Genomic DNA, 19778 nt, shown 5'->3' on the forward strand with positions numbered 1-19778 from the left:
AGGGAATCCAGATATTAAACCATCTCCACCCTTCATTCAATAAGCGAATCCAAAGATTACTACCCTCACCTGAGATATGTTCTTCAAATATTCCAATGCTCAACCGAATAACTTCTTTTCTCTTCATTTCCTATAGCAACGCCTAATAACTTCTTTTCTCTTCATTTCCTGTAGCAACGCCTAAATTTTTAGTAATCCTTCTTTGTTGCACTCAAATTTTCCCTTCATTTTCTCTCGTTATGTATATTCTCCCCTTTATAGAGTGCTTACTTTCAACCCCTGCCATTTTCTTGCATCCCTCTGAGTGTCTCTCAAACTCTAGAATATTCTCGTGGTTCTACTGCACTATTTAGGTATGACTCCATGTATGTTACCCCTCCTCCTACTCTCGGCTATGATGGTTCTCCCTTGTTTTGGTCATGGTAATGCTATTATGTTAGCCTCCTCTTCCCCTTCCTATTGGTTGACTTGGCCTATCATTCCCGCCAACGCGCTCCATCCTCTTTCTTTTAATTTTTTTTACCTCTTTTACCCTGTTATTTCATGCAAGGAGAGTATGGACTCTCAGTCCTCTTCTTTTACTAAATTAATTTGATTTAACCAACCCATTTATGGCATACGTGCAAGCCCCCTTTGGTTGTGATGAAACAAGTCAAGGTCCTTCTAATCCGAAGGATTCTCCTTCCCCAAACTCTAGAATTTGTCCTCTATTACTCAAGTATGTTTTCATTAAAATAAATTTATTACAAAAATTTACAATGAGGGAGGGATTAACAAGGGGCTATCATAAGAGGCCCCAATGTCTAGAAATGTTTTTGTTATCCCGTACTAGCTAGGAAGCCCCACTCCCCTCTTTGTGAATTTGTTGACCCTACCAGCAAAGAACCCCAACTCCTCTTTAGCAAGTCACAATTTTTCGGAGGCCCCAACCTCCATAAATACTTTTTATGGTCCCTACCAAGTAGGAAGCCCCATCTCTCTATTTAGTTGGAGCTCCCAACCTCCAAAAATACTTTTATTGGCCCTTACAAGCTAAGAAGTCCGAAAGCCCTATTTAGCAAGGCACAACTTATTAGAGGCCCCAACCTAGCCAAATACTTTGGACCACTCTTTCATGCATTTTTACACTGGGCCCTATCACAAAACATCAAGAAAAGCTTGCAACCAACTCAGCTGCTATACAACCTCTATGTTAAACACTCATCAACAAGCATGCTTGAGCACTTCTTTTCCTTCGTGAAAAGTCAACGGTATTTCAAGAATTCCCTGGGATAATCGGTGTTTCCTGCCAAATATGGAGAAAGTGACAAATTAATGAAGAAAAGTAAGCAGAAATGATTGAAGATATCTCATTTCTCGAAGAATAAATGTGCCCCTTGCTCTCCTTATTGTACATATGTGGATATAAGGTTACATTTCTAAATCAAATCATCAACGCTGAATCAAATTATCAAATATGGTAAGACAGAGATAGTACCATATGACATGACATCCTCATTGGCCTATCGATTCTAAATTTTGAATCAATGCACAAAGCAATGGAGCTCCTTATAGAATGAAAGACCTCACATACATTTCTCCATTCTCTTATTCCCTGTGAGTAAAATGGCAGCCTTTAAAAACCAATCCAAATTCATCCTTATTGGATGTGTTACCTTGTGTTGTTCAATTCTCACAGGTAAATTAGCATTACTTTGCATTCATTTCCTCCCTACTTTGATGCATGCTTCATACAATAAATTGTTATTTCAAGATTTAAATTCAACATGGTTTCTCTATTAAACTGATTATAATTGAATTTGATGTGTAGATGGTGATAAAATAGGAGTGAACTATGCCATGGAAGAAGAAAATCTTCCATCTCCAGACAAGGTGGTAGAACTGATGAACTCCAACAACATTGAGAACATGAGGATTTTCCAAGCAAACAAAGATCTACTGAAAGGTTTCGTGAATTTTGGTATCGATGTGATAGTGGGAGTCGGTAACGACGAATTGGAGGCCACATCTTCCAGCAAGGACTCAGTAAATGGTTGGGTTAACAGTTAGAAATATAAGAATCAAATTTATTGAATCAAACATGAGCAACTCACAGGTGTGGAACACCACCTGGAGACTGCCTCTGCAAAACATGCTCTGCATTACATTCATTACATGAGAAATATATATAATTTACACACAATTAGGGAAGTTGAAACGACACCTTAGAAAATAGGAACAAACTCCTAATCTAAGATTTTGTTTTAACCGTCACTCCATTAAAACATTTCTTCATTAAGCTCAACACTCCCCCTTAATGGATAAATGGATTCACACATATGCCTAACACTTCCCTAAACAACTGAAACTCGATTCTACCAAGAGGTTTGGTAAAAATATCAGCAACATTGTCACAACTATTACAGTACTCAATATCCATTTCTTTTGACTGAACTTTCTCCCTCACAAAATGAAACTAGGTATCGATATGCTTTGTGTTCTTATGAAATACTGGATTATTTTCAAGTTAGATGGAGCTCTGGTTGTCACATTCTATCACCGTTGCAGCCTTCTTTTCTTCTCTAGCATCAAGGAGAAGTCTCCTCAGCCAAACTACTTCACATGTTGCTGCACAAATAGCTTGATATTCAGCTTTCGTAGAAGACAAGTATATTGTGTTATGCTTTTTGTTGCTCCATGTAATGACCTCGAATCCAATGCTAAACGCGTAGCCTGTTATGGATCATCTATCATCTACATTTCCATCCCAATCAGAGTCTGAAAAACATGTCAATATAACATCACATGAATTATACTAAACAATACATAAATCTAAGGTTCCCTGGAGATACCTTAAAACACCTTTTTCTGCAACCAAATGGCTCTTAAGGGGATTTGACATAAATTGGCTCAATGCACTGACTACATAAGCCAAATCTGGCCTATTTGTAGTCAAGTAGATTAGACTCCCAACTAGCTATCTATACAAAGTTGCATCTTCCTCCTTAGATCCATCATCATTTTGAAGTTCTAAATTCTGTTGTAAAGGTACTGCTGCATCATTGCACTTATCCATTCTGATCTTTTCCAATAAGCTCCTGACATACTTACCTTGTGACAGAAAAGTTTGTCAAGTATCCCTCTAGACTTCCAAACCCAAACAATAATGTATCTCTCCAAGGTCTTTCATATCAAATACTTGTGACATCTGCTTCTTGATTTCTTTAATGAGATTATCAACATTCCTTGTAATGATTAGATCATCTACATATAAAGAAATCAAAACAATCTTTCCCTCTTTATCAAACACGGTATAAAGATTAGGATCATTTTTGCTTCTTTTATAATCATGTTGCAGGAAAAATGAATCAATTTTGTCATACCATGACTTGGGTGCCTGTTTCAGTCCATACAACGCTTTCTTCAACCTGTAAACTAAATTTTATTCACCCTATTTGACAAACCCCTCAGGTTGCACTAAGTAGACTTCTTCTTTTAAGTCCCCATTTAAAAATGCATATTTAACATCTCACTGGTGAATCATACAATGGTGTTTGGTAGCTAAAGCAATTATCATTCTGATTGTGTTTAGTTTAGCTACAGGGGCAAATGTTTCATCATAATCTATACCTTCTTGCTATGAATTTACCTTCGCAACCAGCCTAGCTATATATTTATCTATGCTCCCATATGCTTTAAATTTAGGCTTATACAACCATTTGCATCCTATGGGTCGTTTGCCTTCAAGTAGTTTAACTAAATCAGAAGTTTTGTTTTTGAGGATTGACTCATATTCCTCTTCCATTGTGAAGTAGGAAAGTGTTCCCTTTGCAGATAGAGGAAACCCTTCTAGCCCTAGAGTGGGTCTAGTCACAACAAAGACAAAACAACAATTGATTCCCTTAAATAGTCATCATTGGAGGCCTACCTGAAACCGGTGGTTGATGAAGTTTCGTTGCGCTGCTCCAGCTTCTATTTCTTCTCCTCAATGAGCAATCAACCTGAAACACCACAGGAAAACAACAAAGCATGTAATCGAGAACAATAATGATCTATTTACTCATAAAGTCAATAAATCATGAGCTATCAAGTAAATTACATACAATACATAGGAAATCATCATTGATTGTGTTAATAATGAATCAAGAGCAAAGCTTACAACCAAGTCTTGATGTCACAAGCCTTCTCGAAGGGTCCAACCAGTATGTTTCTTCAAGAATTCACTCTCAAGGATGGGTCTCCTAACATAACAATATCTCTCTCCCACTCACAAGCTTTAATACAAAGTTAAGGGCACTCCACAACCTCTTACAAACTATTAGCAACCCCACACTTATCACACTCACACCAAAGCTATCTACCAAACTCAAAAGCAATAACAGCCCTGTCCAACCAAAAGAACTAGTAGATCATAGCAAAGGTGAGTGCTTTTATAGGAGAAGGAGTCTCCATGAAATGAGGGAGAGGGAGCTCATTCTCAAGGAAGGTAGCACAAAACACGAAACTACCATCCCAAAGGGGGAAGGGCGACCCAAACTGACCCAACAAGCAGGTATAGAGACATCCAGAAGGCCGACTGTTGGAACAAATTTGCCCAATCTGGATTGTCACTAGCTGTAAACTAAATCTCCGTGATGTCATCATTAAGAGGCAATGCAAGCAGACCCATCATCGCGATATATAGCAAATAGCCTTGCGCTGGGCCTAGAAATTTGATCGTCATGGGAAACAGATGTACACCTACGACGGGGTCGCGATGAGACTGTTTATGACATGGGATTGTCGCATATATTAAGGGTTTACTCATGACGAGGCAGAAACTTAGGGAATGAGGGTCAATTTGCAGCATCAGAGAGCATTTTCTTAATCTTCTTACATTGGTGGGAAGATATGAACATGTTTATTTGACACATGACATAGTAGAGGGACTGAGATGAGGACAGTGACAAATTACTGTGTAACAGATTCCCCCTAAAGCATGAAGCCCGAGAGAGTGGGAGGGGTGAAATGCTTTACGAAACTGTCTAAACTGGAATACCACCTCGAAGATCCTACGGGCACAAGTATAATTGATATCTCTGATAGTGAAATACAAATAGTCTAGGCATGGGCACAGCCATCCAAAATACATATGAAACTAGGTATGTGGTATGGATGCAACCATCTAGTTGACAAGACCATGATAATGATAAAGGTATGGTCATAGCCATCCATGACGACTTAGGCATGGTCGCAGCCATCCATCAAAGAGTCAATATGTAATCACGAACCAATCCACGTAGTCCAAACATATGTAATCTTAGTCCAGGGTCTTGAAACCCAACCGTCCATAGTACAAATCCTAGCATGCGAATAGACGTGTTGAGGTCAAGAATGATAGAAATTTGCTTGATTACCAGTCAATAATGAAAACCATTAACAAGCGCGAGAGAAACCACCAATAATGCCAATGGCTCTCAAGGCACTATCTAGTACAATCCACTAAGTGTGAAAAATGAGCTAAAGTCGAACACCCGTGGAATCACCCAATCGAAGACCAATGATGAAAGTCTATCGTCAGGTGCGAAGAACTTGCCATTAAGGAATGCAAGCTCCAAGGTACCAAAGGGGTTCTCTAGATCAATCTCCTGGATAATGAGCTGGCGTCGAAAGGAGACGACCCATCGCAGGAGGGTCATAGCGTTTCCCCCACCAACGACATGGGACAAGGAACAAGTGGTAGATGGTGAAACAGAGTATCAGAAGAGGAGGCAAGGGTTAACCTGTGGTTGTTGAAAATTTTGGTATGGGGAAAAATGAGTTTGCCCTTAGGGCTGTTGGAAACCATAAGGTGGCTGGGCTCTAAACTGAGCCTGGGGGCCAGGCTGCATTTGATGAGCAGGTTGGGTTTGGAGCCCAACTTGAGTTTGAAGACCAGATTAGGTCTGGAGCCCAGACTGGGGCTGAAAACCGGGTGGAGCTTGAGAAGCAATGAGCATTTGAGTGCCCGGTTGAACAGGCCCAGATGGATGTCCTTGGGAGAATTGAGGTTGAACAATCTGGTTAGGAGGTTGACCTGGTTGAGATTGAGGTTGACCTATTTGCCTAGAAGGTTGAGCTTGCTGGGTATTGGGTTGACCTTACACAACTGAGGGTTGTCTTGACTGACCAAATGGTTGATCAAACTAAACAATTGGTTGGCCTTGTTGGACTGAGGCTAACCAATTTGTCCAGAAGGTTGACTAGGCTAGACCATGGGTTGGCCTTCCTGGATATGAGGCTGTCTGACTTGTCCAGAAGGGTGACCTTGCTGGATACCAAGTTGGCCTTATTGGATGTAAGGTTGTCCTGGATTACGAGAAGGTTTCCCGCAGTATGTGAAAGATGAACCACTGAAGTCCGAAGGTTTTCCTTGGAAGGGTTATCCGTGTGGGCTGACAGGTTGCCTGTAATATGATTGTCCGTGAGGCGGTTGGCCGTAAGATGGCTAACCTTGATAGGGTGGACCTTGAAAATTTGAAGGCTGTGCTTGGCCACCATGATAAGTGGTGGTACCCCAAGTAATAGATAAAAGAACCGAGACCTCAACCGTAGGTTGAGACGGCATAGGTCTAGGGTGATAAATATGAGTTCCTCGAGAATCATAATAATGAAATAGATTTTGTGGATCCAGATTCTGAAGAGCTTGGAAATATTGATCATATGCCCCCCCTGCTGGAATGGAACCAGAAGAAGGTGGGGCACTAAGGGTAGGATTAACAACTCCAGATGTGGATGCCGATGGACCACTATTTGTAGGACCAGCTGAAGGTCCAGCAACAGTGGTCACAACTGAAGATGCAGTGATGAGACTGACAATAGGGGCTAAAGAAGCAACACAAACAGTTGGAATAGTCGGAAAAGATGTGACAGTCATATTATGAATCTGGGGCATAAAATGCTCCGAAGTCAGAGTGACGGTACGAGATCACATGGAACTTATAAGGTGAGATCTATAACCCATGATATCAACCGAAGCATTTTAGTGTAAAGGCAACGTGATACCAAGAGGGCTGACACAAAAGGGTGAAGTTTCCATAGGTATAGGGATTTCACCACTTGCCATAAAGGTCTCCTCACCTGGGATGAGGTTCATCTCATCCATGTCGAAGGAATACATCGGGACCAAAACACCAGAAGGAGTAATGGGAAAGTCTTCTTCAGAAGGCTCCCAAATGGGGTTCCAATGAATATTGTAAGACTCGTCCTTTGGAGTGCGAGAGTTAAGCGGTTGGATACTCGGAATGACAGGAAGAGTATCACTAACAACTGGTACCTCAGAAGCGACAGAAGATGGAGATCCTTGGTCACTTGGAACGAGAGATGGGATCAGTGATTCCGCCAGGATGATTTAACTCAAAAACCCTAGGGAAAACTAACGAGTAAGGAAAATAATCCTATGCAAACTAAAACACAAACAAGATCTAACAAGGTAAATGTGAACGTGGCTGAATAAATTTTAAGACACAGGAACAGAACTTGACCTTTTCATCTTTAGAGAGTCGAGAAAAGAACGAAAAGATGACTCTAGTCGCCTTCGAATATTTAATGAGCCTGAAAGGACAAGTGCTCAGATGGACCTTTTCTTTTAAGGAGTCCAAAAATGAACGAAAGTGACTACTCTGGAGAACTAGGCAAAAGGTTTATCAAAGAACCCACAAAATTGCATATACACCTTGACGATCATATGTAAACTAAGGACTTTCCATACGACAATAAATCTTCCCGAATGCTGTGTTCGGTGTGTTATGGTTTTCAAGGCGGCAGACACAGCTTCCTAAGGATATAGGATGATAACTTAGTGGGGTCTCCCAACATATACTCGATGGTACTGGAAGTGCAAGTCCGTATTAGGAGCTATTGAGTCATAGAAGGAGGAATCACCCAATCTTAAGTGAGAGAAATAGTGACTAGGTTTAACGACACCGGAGCACGTCTCTAACCTAGACCTCTAAATAATGTGCGTTAAGTTCCAATGCATTGTTAGGTTCATTCAATTCATTTTAGAGTTGATCTTGAATTATGTTTCAATTTCCAGGCCTTACTGTATGTATATCAAAACCAAGGATGCAACTAGACTGAGTAAAGCATCTTTCACTTCGATGAACACCAAATTATAGAAAGGTAGAGAGATCATTCCCAGGCCAAGACAAAACCAAGATCACCAAATGCAATCACTAAGAGACACAATGCATAAACACATCAATTCCTACAGTGCATCGATACTACTAATGACAGTTTTAAAGTTTTCCTTCCAATTTCTCAAACATGAAAACTTGAAATGCAAATGTACTTTCACTTTCGTATACTAAATGAATGCAATCTTTTGATTTTGATAGCTTTGAATTCTAAAGAAACAAACAAGCAAGCGTGAATCGATTTTTCCAACAATTGTAATCTATGTCTGGCAGTGAAAAATAGAATCAATATCAAAATTGGTTCAATAATTAACACTAAGCATCAACCAGCAAGAAACAAGCAATGGAAAAAATCTCAAGCAAACCAACAAGATGGCTGTGGATGAACCTTGGATAGACAAGCAACCAAGCCAAATAATTCAAAACTTGAAAAAGCTAGGCCACAAAGCCAAAAATACAAGATTCACTCAATGAAGCCAAAGAGCAAGTACCTTAACCAGAAGCAATTAAAACAAACTGATAGGCAAGAGAAAGACAGCAAGGGATTAACTAGACTAGTAAATTTAGGAGGTAGAATTGAAAAAAACAATCCTATAGGAATCGTCATGGGCATAACACCAGCAACTAGGGACGATCAGCCACTAGCCGTAGCAATAGAGCGATGTCGTCGTAAGAGTACACGTCTCTTCCGCGACGTGCCGATTTCAGGAATCGTCGTGACTGTACGACAGGATTTAGTGATGCACAAAATTTTAAAATAGATACAGGGCAACGTCAGTGCGACTGTTAAGCTTTTTCTAGTGACGAACTTAAAAACAATGGAGAATGAATGAAAACTCTGAAACAAAGACCAGACTATCCTTATAAACAATAAATGTATTTCCAAGACTTACCCAGGTAACCCAAAAGACTGATGGTTTAACCCCAAAATTCAAGAGACACCTTAAAACCAAACAAAAGAAAACAAGAGGAAAACATACGAAGGACTCCCTAGTGGATTCACCAACTTGTGAAGTAGAAAAGTGTTCCCTCTGTGGACAGAGGCAACCCCTCTAGCCCTAGAGTGGGTCTAGTCACAACAAAGACAAAACAACAATTGATTCCCTTAAATAGTCATTGTTGAAGGCCTACCTCAAACCAGTGGTTGATGAAGTTCCGCTGTGCTGCTCCAGCTTCTGTTTCTTCTCCTCAATGAGTAATCAACCTGAAACACCACAAAAAACTAGAAGAGCACATAACCGAGAACAACAATGATATATTTACTCATAAAGTCAAGAAATCATGAGCTATCAAGTAAATTACATACAAGACATAGGAAATCATCATTGATTGTATTAATAATGAATCAAGAGCAAAGCTTACAACCAAGTCTTGACGTCGCAAGCCTTCTCGGAGGGTCCAGCTAGTATGTTTCTTCAAGCATTCACTCTCAAGGATGGGTCTCCCAACATAACAATATCTCTCTCTCACTCACAAGATTTAATACAAAGTTAAGGGCACTCCACAACCTCTTAAAAACTATTAGCAACCCCACACTTATCACACTTACACCAAAGCTATCTACCAAACTCAAAAGCACTAGCAGCCCTATCCAACCAAAAGAACTAGAAGATCATAACAAAGGTGAGTTCTTTTAGAGAAGAAGGAGTCTCCATGAAATGAGGGAGAGGGAGCTCATCCAAAAGGAAGGTAGCACAAAAGATGGAACTACCATCCTAGAGTGGGAAGGGCGACCCAAACTGACCCAACAACTAGGTCTAGAGACATCCAGAAGGTCGACTGTTGGAACAAATTTTCCCAATATGGATTGTCGCTAGCCGTAAACTAAATCTATGCGACGTCATCACTAGGAGGCAAAGCACGCAGACCCATCGTCGCGATATATAGCTAATAGCCTCGCGCCGGGGCTAGAAATCTGACCGTCATGGGAAACAGATGTACACTTGTGACGGGGTCGTGATGAGACTGTGTATGACATGGGATCGTTGCGTCTATTAATTGTTTACTCGCGACGAAACAAAAACTTAGGGAATGAGGGTCAATTTGCAGCATCAGAGAGCATTTTCTTAATCTTCATACATTGGTGGGAAGATATGAACATGTTTATTTGAAACATGACACAACAGAGGGACTGAGATGAGGACAGTGACAAATTACTGTATAACATCCATAGAAGCCCTCCATTCACTATATTGACTAGCTTCTTTATAACTAGAGGGTTCAACAACATTCATCATACTAGTTATAAAAGCATTTTCCCTATATCTTGTTGGTAATTGAATATTCCTACCTGATCTCCTGAGTGGTGGGGTAGCTTCAAACCTTGTCTGGTCATCCTTTTGTGGACTTGACTTGACAACTACACCATCTTCTTTCCCTTCCTTCTACTATTGTTGCTCATTGTTGTCACATAATTCATCACTTTCTTCCTCCACCAACAAGGGCACGTGCCATTCTTTATTAGAACTCTCATGACTTCCATCATTAACCTGTTCATGAAACACTACATCTCTTCTTGCAAAAACTTTATGAGTAGAGGGATTAAACAGTTTGTAAGCCTTAAATTATGTACAATACCCAACAAAAATACATTTGATGGTCTTTGAATCGAGTTTATTTCTATCTTCCTTTGGGACATGAGAAAAGGCTTTAAAGTTGAAAACTGTCAAATTCTTAACTGCATGCTTATAGAAAAATAAAGCTTCAAAGGGAGTTTTGAAATATAAAATTCTTGTTGGACTCCTATTGTTTAGATATACTATAGTATTAATTGATTCAGCCCAAAAACCATTAGAAATTTTCTTGCCTTTTGACATACTACGAGCACAATCCACAAGAGTTATGTTCTTCCTCTCTACAACCCCGTTTTGTTGAGGAGTGTGGGGTACTATAAACTTTTGTTGTATCCCATGATCTTTGCAGTATTTGAGAACAGAAGCTTTCTAGTACACTCCCCCTTGATCCGAGCGGAGAATCCTCATGCTTTTACCTGTCTACTTTTCAACCATACTTTTGAACTCCTTGAAGTATTAAAAAGTGTGGCTCTTCATCCTGAGGAAACACACCCAAGTAAATCTAGTACAGTCATCAATAAGCCGTAAAACATAGTATGCACCACTTATGACCTTGTCTGCATAGGCCCGCATAAATCTGTATGTACCAGCTCAAGTGTATCTCTCTTTCTTCTATCAACATTCACAGGAAAATCATCTTCGTGCATATTTCCAAGTGCACATTCATCACAATCAATGTGGACAGGCTTTAAAATAGGAAGACCTTCGACCGTACCTTTTTTCTGTAACAACAACAAATCATTGAAGTTAATATGGCCGAACCTCTGATGCCATAAGTCTACTGTAGTCATGGCAGATGATGCCAATGCATGATGTGGTGCACTTTTGACATTTAGCTTGTACAATCCTCCCACATGAATACCTGATGCAATAGGTTTCATATGATCCAACAAGTCCTTAATAACACAATATGGTTTATAAAATTGTACCTGGATATTTTGAACAGTTATCGTAGAGACAGAGATCATATTCTTTTTTTATCTTAGGTAAATACATTACATTATGAATATGTCTAATATTTCCATCAAGAAAAACAACAGGAATATTACCATAACCTTTGATTTGGTGCCCTCTATCATCACCAAGATAGATGTTTGCTCCACTGCTAGTCTCTTTGAAGTCTCCAAACCATTGTCTGTTCCATGTTATGTGGATGGATGCACCTGAGTCCAAAAACCAGGTATATGCTTCATCATCCTTAGTTGAAAACGGAAAGTGAGATATGAACAGTTTGAGGTTATATTTGTTCGTCATCAAAAAAATGACCCTCATGATGTTTATGTCTCTTCTGGCCTTCATCAAGCTTCTTCTTCATGCAATATCTGGCTATATGGCCAGTTCTACCACAATAAAAACATTTGGTCACAAAGTCATTTCTATTGGAAGACGTACCTTGAGGTGGGGGCATCCTTCTCTGCAGGGTTGCACTACTCTTCTATGCTACATTCGACTTTCCTTTGAAGGGCTTCCTCTTCACCATTAAGGCGAGATCTAAACTCTGAGGTTTGTGAGTCAACCGCCTTTCCTCCTCTTGCATGACGATCCAAGTCAATTCTTCAAATGCGGGGGATTTTTCTCTTGCATTCAAGCCAATGGTGAACATCTGATACTCGTCAATCATACCATTCATGGTAATTGTGACCAAATCTATATCTGAAAAGCTTCACCGATGTCACCCAGCTTGTCCTTGAGCTCCTTTATCCGTGAAATAAATGCTACAACTGTCTCATTCTCCTCCATCTTGATGGAGAGAATATTTCTCTTCAAGAACAACAATCGACTGGTGTTGTTGACCTCATAGAGATCCTTGAGCGTCTTCTAGATTTCTAGTGCAGTCTTGCAATCACGGATATGGAGAATAATGCAATCTTTGACTGAAAATTTCAGGAGCATTCTTGCCTTAGTCTCTCGCTTGTCCCAGTCTTGGATTGTTGCTGATGTTCCTCCTGTAAGCACGTTTGGCTTCACCTCATCATTGTTCACAATTTCCCATGCATTGTGTCCCTCAAGCAGGATCTCCAGCTTAAATTTCCAACCAAAATAATTGGATCAATATAGCTTGTTATTCTCATTGAGGTATGATTCTGCTCACTGATTAGTCATCTTGAATAAAAAGAAACTTCATCCTCATAAACTTAAAAAACAACCCCAGATCTTAAAAGCTACTGCAAATCCCAGATCCAATGAATACTTCAATTAAAACTGAGCCCAAATCCTCCTTTTTGCTAAAAGATCACTTCAATTCCTTCTTTTAAAAAAAACAATCGCCTACTTTATCAAATAAAGCGCCCCTCCTTTTTTTTTTTTAATTAAAGAATTAAATTGAAAAAAAACTGTTAATTTAGAAACCTAATTTTAAAAAGAATTCAAATATCCCTCATGTCCCATGAGGTTCCTCCAACTATGGGCTGCGTTGTGTTTGATCTCAACAATATATTTGCAGCGCAAATCGCTATGATCTCATGCAACACAAATTGATTTGATCTGAGCAATAGTTCTGTATCTTACCACAGTTTCCTTCTGCACACCACAGGCCACTCACGCTCGCTGCTCAAGCTGCAACAACTAAGAGAAAAAAAAATGTTGTTGTTGCTGCTATAGCCAAGATTGGGAAGCTCCTTGTAGCCTCCACGTACCTCTATCAGCCCAATCAGGCACCACGCTTCTGCTATGCGTCCACAGGCTTATCACCTAGCAATTCACTCCTCGCATTGGCCTCAAACATCACGGGCTCTTCTCACTAGGTAGTTCAACTCCCGTCAATTTCCTGATCGCATCGGTGTGAATCTCGCCCAAAATTTGGCTCTTGTACTTCAATTGGTATCTAGAATCAAGGTTGAAACTTCATTGACTCGCGAGGTTTATGATGATACTCCCGTCATCGTAGTTTAGCGTGTAGCAACCGCTGTTTCACACAAACAACAGAAATTACCACGCAGGCAGCAGCAACAAAAATGCCTCTTCCTTGGTAGCCTCGGCCTCCTTCACAGCAATCGCGGTGCCCTCTGGCCTCCTGCGGCCTCCTCCATGGCAGCCCCACAATGATCAAAAGAAAATATATTCAATTCCCAAGTGTGGCTCCAATTGCATAGCGATCCAAAAGAAAATGGATCCAATCCACGGCGGCCTCTGCTTGATCACCCTCTGAAACAATAGTTTTCCATTGCCACTGCAGCATCTGCCTTGGCCACCTCACACCGCTGACTCCAACTCGCAGGTGAACTTCACAGTCAACGCGATCTAAGAATGGTCAACTCGCGCTGTTCTGGAGAATTAAAATCGCGTAAGGCCAGAGCTGAATCGATGCGACTATCGCCATATGGATCCTGTGCTAATTGCCGTCCAACTGCACCGGTCAAATTTATGACTCCACTCAGGGTTACAGGCCATTCTCATCCCTATAGCTCTGGTACCATGTCAAAAATATAAGAATCAAATTTATTGAATTAAACCTGAGCAGCTCACACGTGTGGAACACCACCGGGAAACTGCCTATGCAGAACACTGCTTATGCAAAACACTGCCTATGCAGAACACGCTCTGCATTACATTCATTACATGAGAAATATATAATATACACACAATTAGGGAAGTTGAAACAACACTTTAGAAAACAGGAACAAACTCTGAATTTAAAGTTTGGTTTGAATGATTTCTCCATTAAGACATTTCTTCTTTAATCTCAACATTAACGACAACATTGTGCCCTTGTATCCGGTCACCAATATCAAATACATTGCAGTGGGCAACGAATTTTTGCCTAGCTCTCAATATGTATCATATCTTGTTTCTACAATAAACAACATTCAAACGACGATCGAGAACGCTAATATGCAGAATAACATCAAGGCCTCTACCTACAACACACAAGACGGATGTGAGCAGCGACCACCCACCGTCTAAGGGAGTCTTCGTAGACGATATGAAGTAGACGATGAGCCAAATACTCAAATTGGTGTCACAAAACGGGGGTCCCTTCATGGCCAACATCTATCCATACTTCAGCTACATCGGTGACAGGAACGACATATCACTGGGTTACGCTCTGTTTAAGTCTAAGTCTATGGTGGTGCAAGATGGAGATCATAGCTACACCAACTTGTTCGATGCCATCGTTAATACTCTTTTGTCGGCCATGGAATCCTTGGGATATCCCAGCATCCCGATCATCATTATTGAAAGTGGATGGCCTGCTGCTGGCGCGGATGTGGGCACGGTTGAGAATGCTTAGGCTTATAACAATAATCTCATTCAACATGTATTATCGAGTGCAGGAACACCCAAGAAGCCGGGAATGAGCATCGAGACCTATGTTTTTGCACTCTTCAACGAAGATTTGAAGCAAGGCGACGACACAAAGCAACACTTCAGACTGTTCTACCCTAATGAATAGCCTGTATACTCTGTTAACTTTTCAGCATGAGTTGTTTTCAAATCCACTACACATGTGACCGGAGTCGATGTGTACAAGTCCTTGTCTTCATGCAGTGATACATCTAATAAGATACATGTATGGTCATTACATCTAGAATAAATTGAGAACAATAAAATGTCCAAGAGGTTGATATTACATCGTTTTGGAATATAAATTTAGGCTTTGCATTTTGTTTTTTAAAGTAATTTTGAGCGTTTTGTAACAGACCGAGTGATTATCAATTAAAACTATCCGGACAGACTTCCATAACTTTTTACCAAAGCAAATATCTATATGAAGCTTTCGCTGAAGCTGGCAACCTAAAATTCATATACTCGGATTTGAGAACCTAAAAATCATACACTGGGATATGAGTCCTCAATCAAAATTAAATAACACTATGATTGAGAATTCATGAAAAACATGCTTCCAAAGTTTCTCTCTTTTCCAAAATAGATGCATATTCCACAAGAATTTACACTAACTGAATTTATCATATACAATACACGCCTATGTAGTTTTCCAACTCATACGACTCATAAATTGTTTGAATTTACGGAATTCTACATGTAGCTACTTCACGATAGTCATGTGTAATGAGGATTGAAGTTGCTTTAGGAAAAACCAAAATATTACATGGATATTGACAGCACAATTGTTATAAATCCATAATTTACGTAAATTCCTTGTTCTATTTTGTTAATTAAAATGATATAGGATGAATTATAGACATTGTATTGAGATATCAAACCTTCACGAAGCTAATACCATGAATTAAGGTATTTTTAATGGCTAACTCGAATGAAATTTATTTATAGATAATCTAAAACAAAAAGAAGTGATGATCAGTTAAAATGAAACATTTGAAAACCACACAATTGATTATTTACCAGTTTAGATCTATTTAATACTCGATCTATCATGTGTTGAGAGGGATCAAATCTATCGAGCTGCAAACCTGTTTTTTTGTAATGTATAATTTGAGGAAATGTTTTCACTTCGAGGGATTTGATCCCTCTTGGTGCATGATAGGTCCAGTGTTAGATTGATATAAGCTCGTTCTAGTTAAGGACAACATTTTTAGATTATCATTATTAGGTATATGTTTGAGATTAACTTCAAAATTCACATTATGTTTTTTTTTGCTTGGCACGACCATATGATTCTCTTCTTTAATTTAGTGTGTGTTTCTTGTGTTGAATGGTTTGTACATATTTGTTTGGATGCTTTGAGTGGTTTGTGTGTTTATGTGTTTGGATCTGGATGATAATGTTTTTCAATGTTACAATTGTTGTGTTATATTTTTATATGTGTATGTAATTGTCTATTAGTAATTAGTTGGTAATGATGAAGGAATACAATCTTGTCAATAGTTTGAATGATGATTGATACTGCATTGATTCAGACTGGAACACTCTGCAAATCCTCTAGGGTTCGCATCAGGCAATCGCAATGATACTTAACTCTTTCTCGCGCGGTTCTGGCAGGCAGTGGCCCGCGGTTCCGCTGGAGGCTGCAGTGCCCTCACATGGGGGCTCCGTTACGGCCTAGCACGGGTTTATTTCCTCCTTGAGGGCGACCTCCTTTGCCATGGAACATGGTGCTGGTTCCGAAGACTCTCCTTCACCTCCTCCTGAACTGGAAGCGTTCAGGTCCCTTGTTGCAGCCTCAGGAAAATGCCAGTCTTCTGGACCTCAGCTCAGGTTCGTCAAAAAAATAGGAATTATTCCAACGGTGTCTTTACCGGTGGAAGACACTTGCAGATCAGCACTGAATCTCGCCGAAAGAGGACTAATCGGCCAATTTATAGGGTTATGGCCCTCCCCGAAAGCCGTTGAAGATTGGGTAAAGCGTAACTGGACCCCCCTAGTCAAAGAAGGAATAAAAAGCTATTTCGTGGGCAAGGGTTTTTTTGTGTTCGTGTTAGAAAATGGAGAAGATAGAAGCTTGATTTTCAAAAATGGGCCATATTTTATGGGCCCTCAAGGAATATATTTGAACAAATGGTCCCTTGACTTCGATCCAGCTCAAGATGTGCCCACAACGCTGCCAGTCTAGGTGCACCTTCCTCACCTCCCCCTCCATTGCTGGAGTTATAACTCGCTGCAATCCATCGGAAATGCTCTCGGCAGATATATAGACCAGGAACCAACGAAGGATCAATACTCCTATGCGAGAATCTGCGTAGAGGTCGACCTAGAAATCGGGCTTCCTGAAGCCATTAAGCTCTCGGTGGCGGACTGGACGCATATTCAAGAGCTCGACTATGAGCAGCTTCCCTTCAAATGTTGATACTACCACGAATATGAACACTTTGCAAGATACTGTAAGAAGAAAAACGAGGAAACTACAGAGAGAGAAAAAGGAGAACAATGGAAGCAAGTAAAGAAAGCAGCAAACAACAGGTAGAACAAAAAAAACAAAGGCAAGGAGATAGGGAATAAATCAGGGCAAGAAACTGAAAGTCATCAGAACACCGGGAACAAGGAAGTCACCAGCATAGTGGAGGACAAAAACCCCTTCGAATCTCTCACACCTCCCTCAGAGCCACTAGAGACAGAACAAGAAGATCCTCCCTAGCTAAACAACAACGACTTTCAAGATCCAGGTAACACATCAAATCTGAACCCAAGTAATAACTCTTCCCCTTCATATGCGGATATAATTAAACAGAAGAAGAAGAAGATAGAAAATGCTGGCTCCTCGGATGATGAGACCTTTGAAAGGCCATCCAAGCGAGCCGGAAGGAGATCAAACAAGGAAGCTAGGGAAGAAGAATCAGAAAGGCAAAAAACCCTCGGAAGTCAAGCTACTATTGAAATGACACTTGGAAGGAATACCAGACCAAGGGCCCCCAAGGGAGGAGGTCCCACACCAACAAGCTGTAAATGATGAATCTGGTCTCTTGGAACTGCAGGGGTTTGGGAAATCCCACTAAGGCAGAGGCCATCAAAGATTTAATGAAAATGGAACCCATAGACATACTCATGCTCCAAGAGACCAAAATAGAAGGGGAGACCCTTCTTAACACCAGCAACACAAAATGGAAAATTGATTCGGGGAAGGTAATTAGTGCAAGAGGCTCGGCTGGAGGAATAGGCACATTCTGGTCTAGGAAATTATTCACTCTAGGCAGATTTTATGAGTCCCAACATTGGATATACACAGAACTATGGCACACAGCAAGCAATGCTAAACTAGACTTGTTTAACATGTACGTCCCGGTGCATTACGAGGAAAAAAGAGAGTGCTGGAAGACCCTATCAGATTACTTAGAGCATTGCAACCCTACGAATATTATCATAGGAGGATATCTGAATATAATCCTAGATCCTAAAGAAAAGCGAGGCGGATCCTCTACAAGAGATCCCTTCCTCTCCACTGTGGAAAATATCATCCAGTTATGGGACTTAGTAGACTTTAAGCCAGTGAAAGGAGCATGCACTTGGACAAATAATAGAATAGGGGAACATCATATTTCAGCAAGGCTAGACAGATTCCTCGCCAGCAGCTCAATCATGATGGACAATAGAATAGTTTTCTCCAAGATCCTTCCTAAACTAACTTCGGACCACAAGCCAATCCTCCTGCGCATAAAGGAGGAAGAAGATCTCAGTCCTCTCCCATTCAGATTCAGTCCTCTCTGGGTCGAAAGAGAGGGGTTTCTTGAAACTGTACAAATAGCATGGAAAACAGACGTCTTAGGCTCCCCTAGCTTTGTATGGGAGAAAAAATGAAGAACACTAAGAAGGCACTCAAAGAATGGATAAAGAAAGTCGCCAACACCCCCACCAGCCAGAGGAAAGAAGCAACAAAACATTTGGAAGAACTTCAATTTGGGCTAGAAGAGAAAGACATTTCAACCATGGTGTTACAGGGAAAAGTGTCTACTCAAAACTGCTTATCCCACTAAGGTGTGATAGCTGCCTTAGAAACAAACAAAGTAAAGCTACTTTCTTTTTTCCTTTATGAAGTATAGATAGAGAAGAACAAAGAAGACCAACCTCTGTCTTGCGCTAATCTCCTGGTTCGATTCCTCTCTTCCTTGATAGTCTTTCGCTACTTGTTCCCTTGCACGCCCAGCTTCACAGAGTACCTGTAAGATCACAGTAGCATAGCACTATACAAGAACATGGATCTATAATCATAGACAATCTAGGATCAGATGTAAATTGACCATACAAATGCAGCAAATATAAATGACACAAGAGTATGGAGGAAAACTTGAATAGCTTTTATTGATAAACAAGAAAGAGCCAAGGGGAGTTACAACCAGTTGTTCTGACCCAACATCATCCTCTCAGCAAGGAAGCCCCTCTTCACCTCATACAAAGCTTAGATCACCCAACAATTTGATGTTTATCTCAAGAAACCAACAACAATTCCTTACAATATGCAAAATTCCAGCCCCTGGATCTCTGGGATGAGGGATCCATATATAGATATCTGTAAGGGAGATGAGTCAGCTTGTGATTTGATTAGTGTCTTCCCTCTGATAGTTCTTGCTTCCACTTGGAGATTGATGATCTCTTACTCATCCTTGGTCGAATTCAGAGAGGCAAGTGTCACAGGAGAAGTTTCTGGAAGCTTCCATTGCCTCTCCACCTCGCGGAATGACACTACCATTTGTCATTTCTCGCCCATCGCACCCCATAG

At 40.4% G+C, this 19778-nt stretch overlaps 1 pseudogene; it reads left to right on the top strand.

Annotated features, from left to right (window-relative positions):
• LOC149184277 (glucan endo-1,3-beta-glucosidase-like) overlaps window positions 1–15131 on the top strand; it is a 56755-nt pseudogene extending 41624 nt beyond the window's left edge.
• Window positions 15132–19778: the final 4647 nt, after the last annotated feature.

Source organism: Pinus tabuliformis, chromosome 3_2 (genome assembly GCF_031772625.1).
Source record: "Pinus tabuliformis cultivar Carrire ecotype Pingquan chromosome 3_2, CPIR1, whole genome shotgun sequence".
NCBI lineage: Eukaryota > Viridiplantae > Streptophyta > Pinopsida > Pinales > Pinaceae > Pinus > Pinus tabuliformis.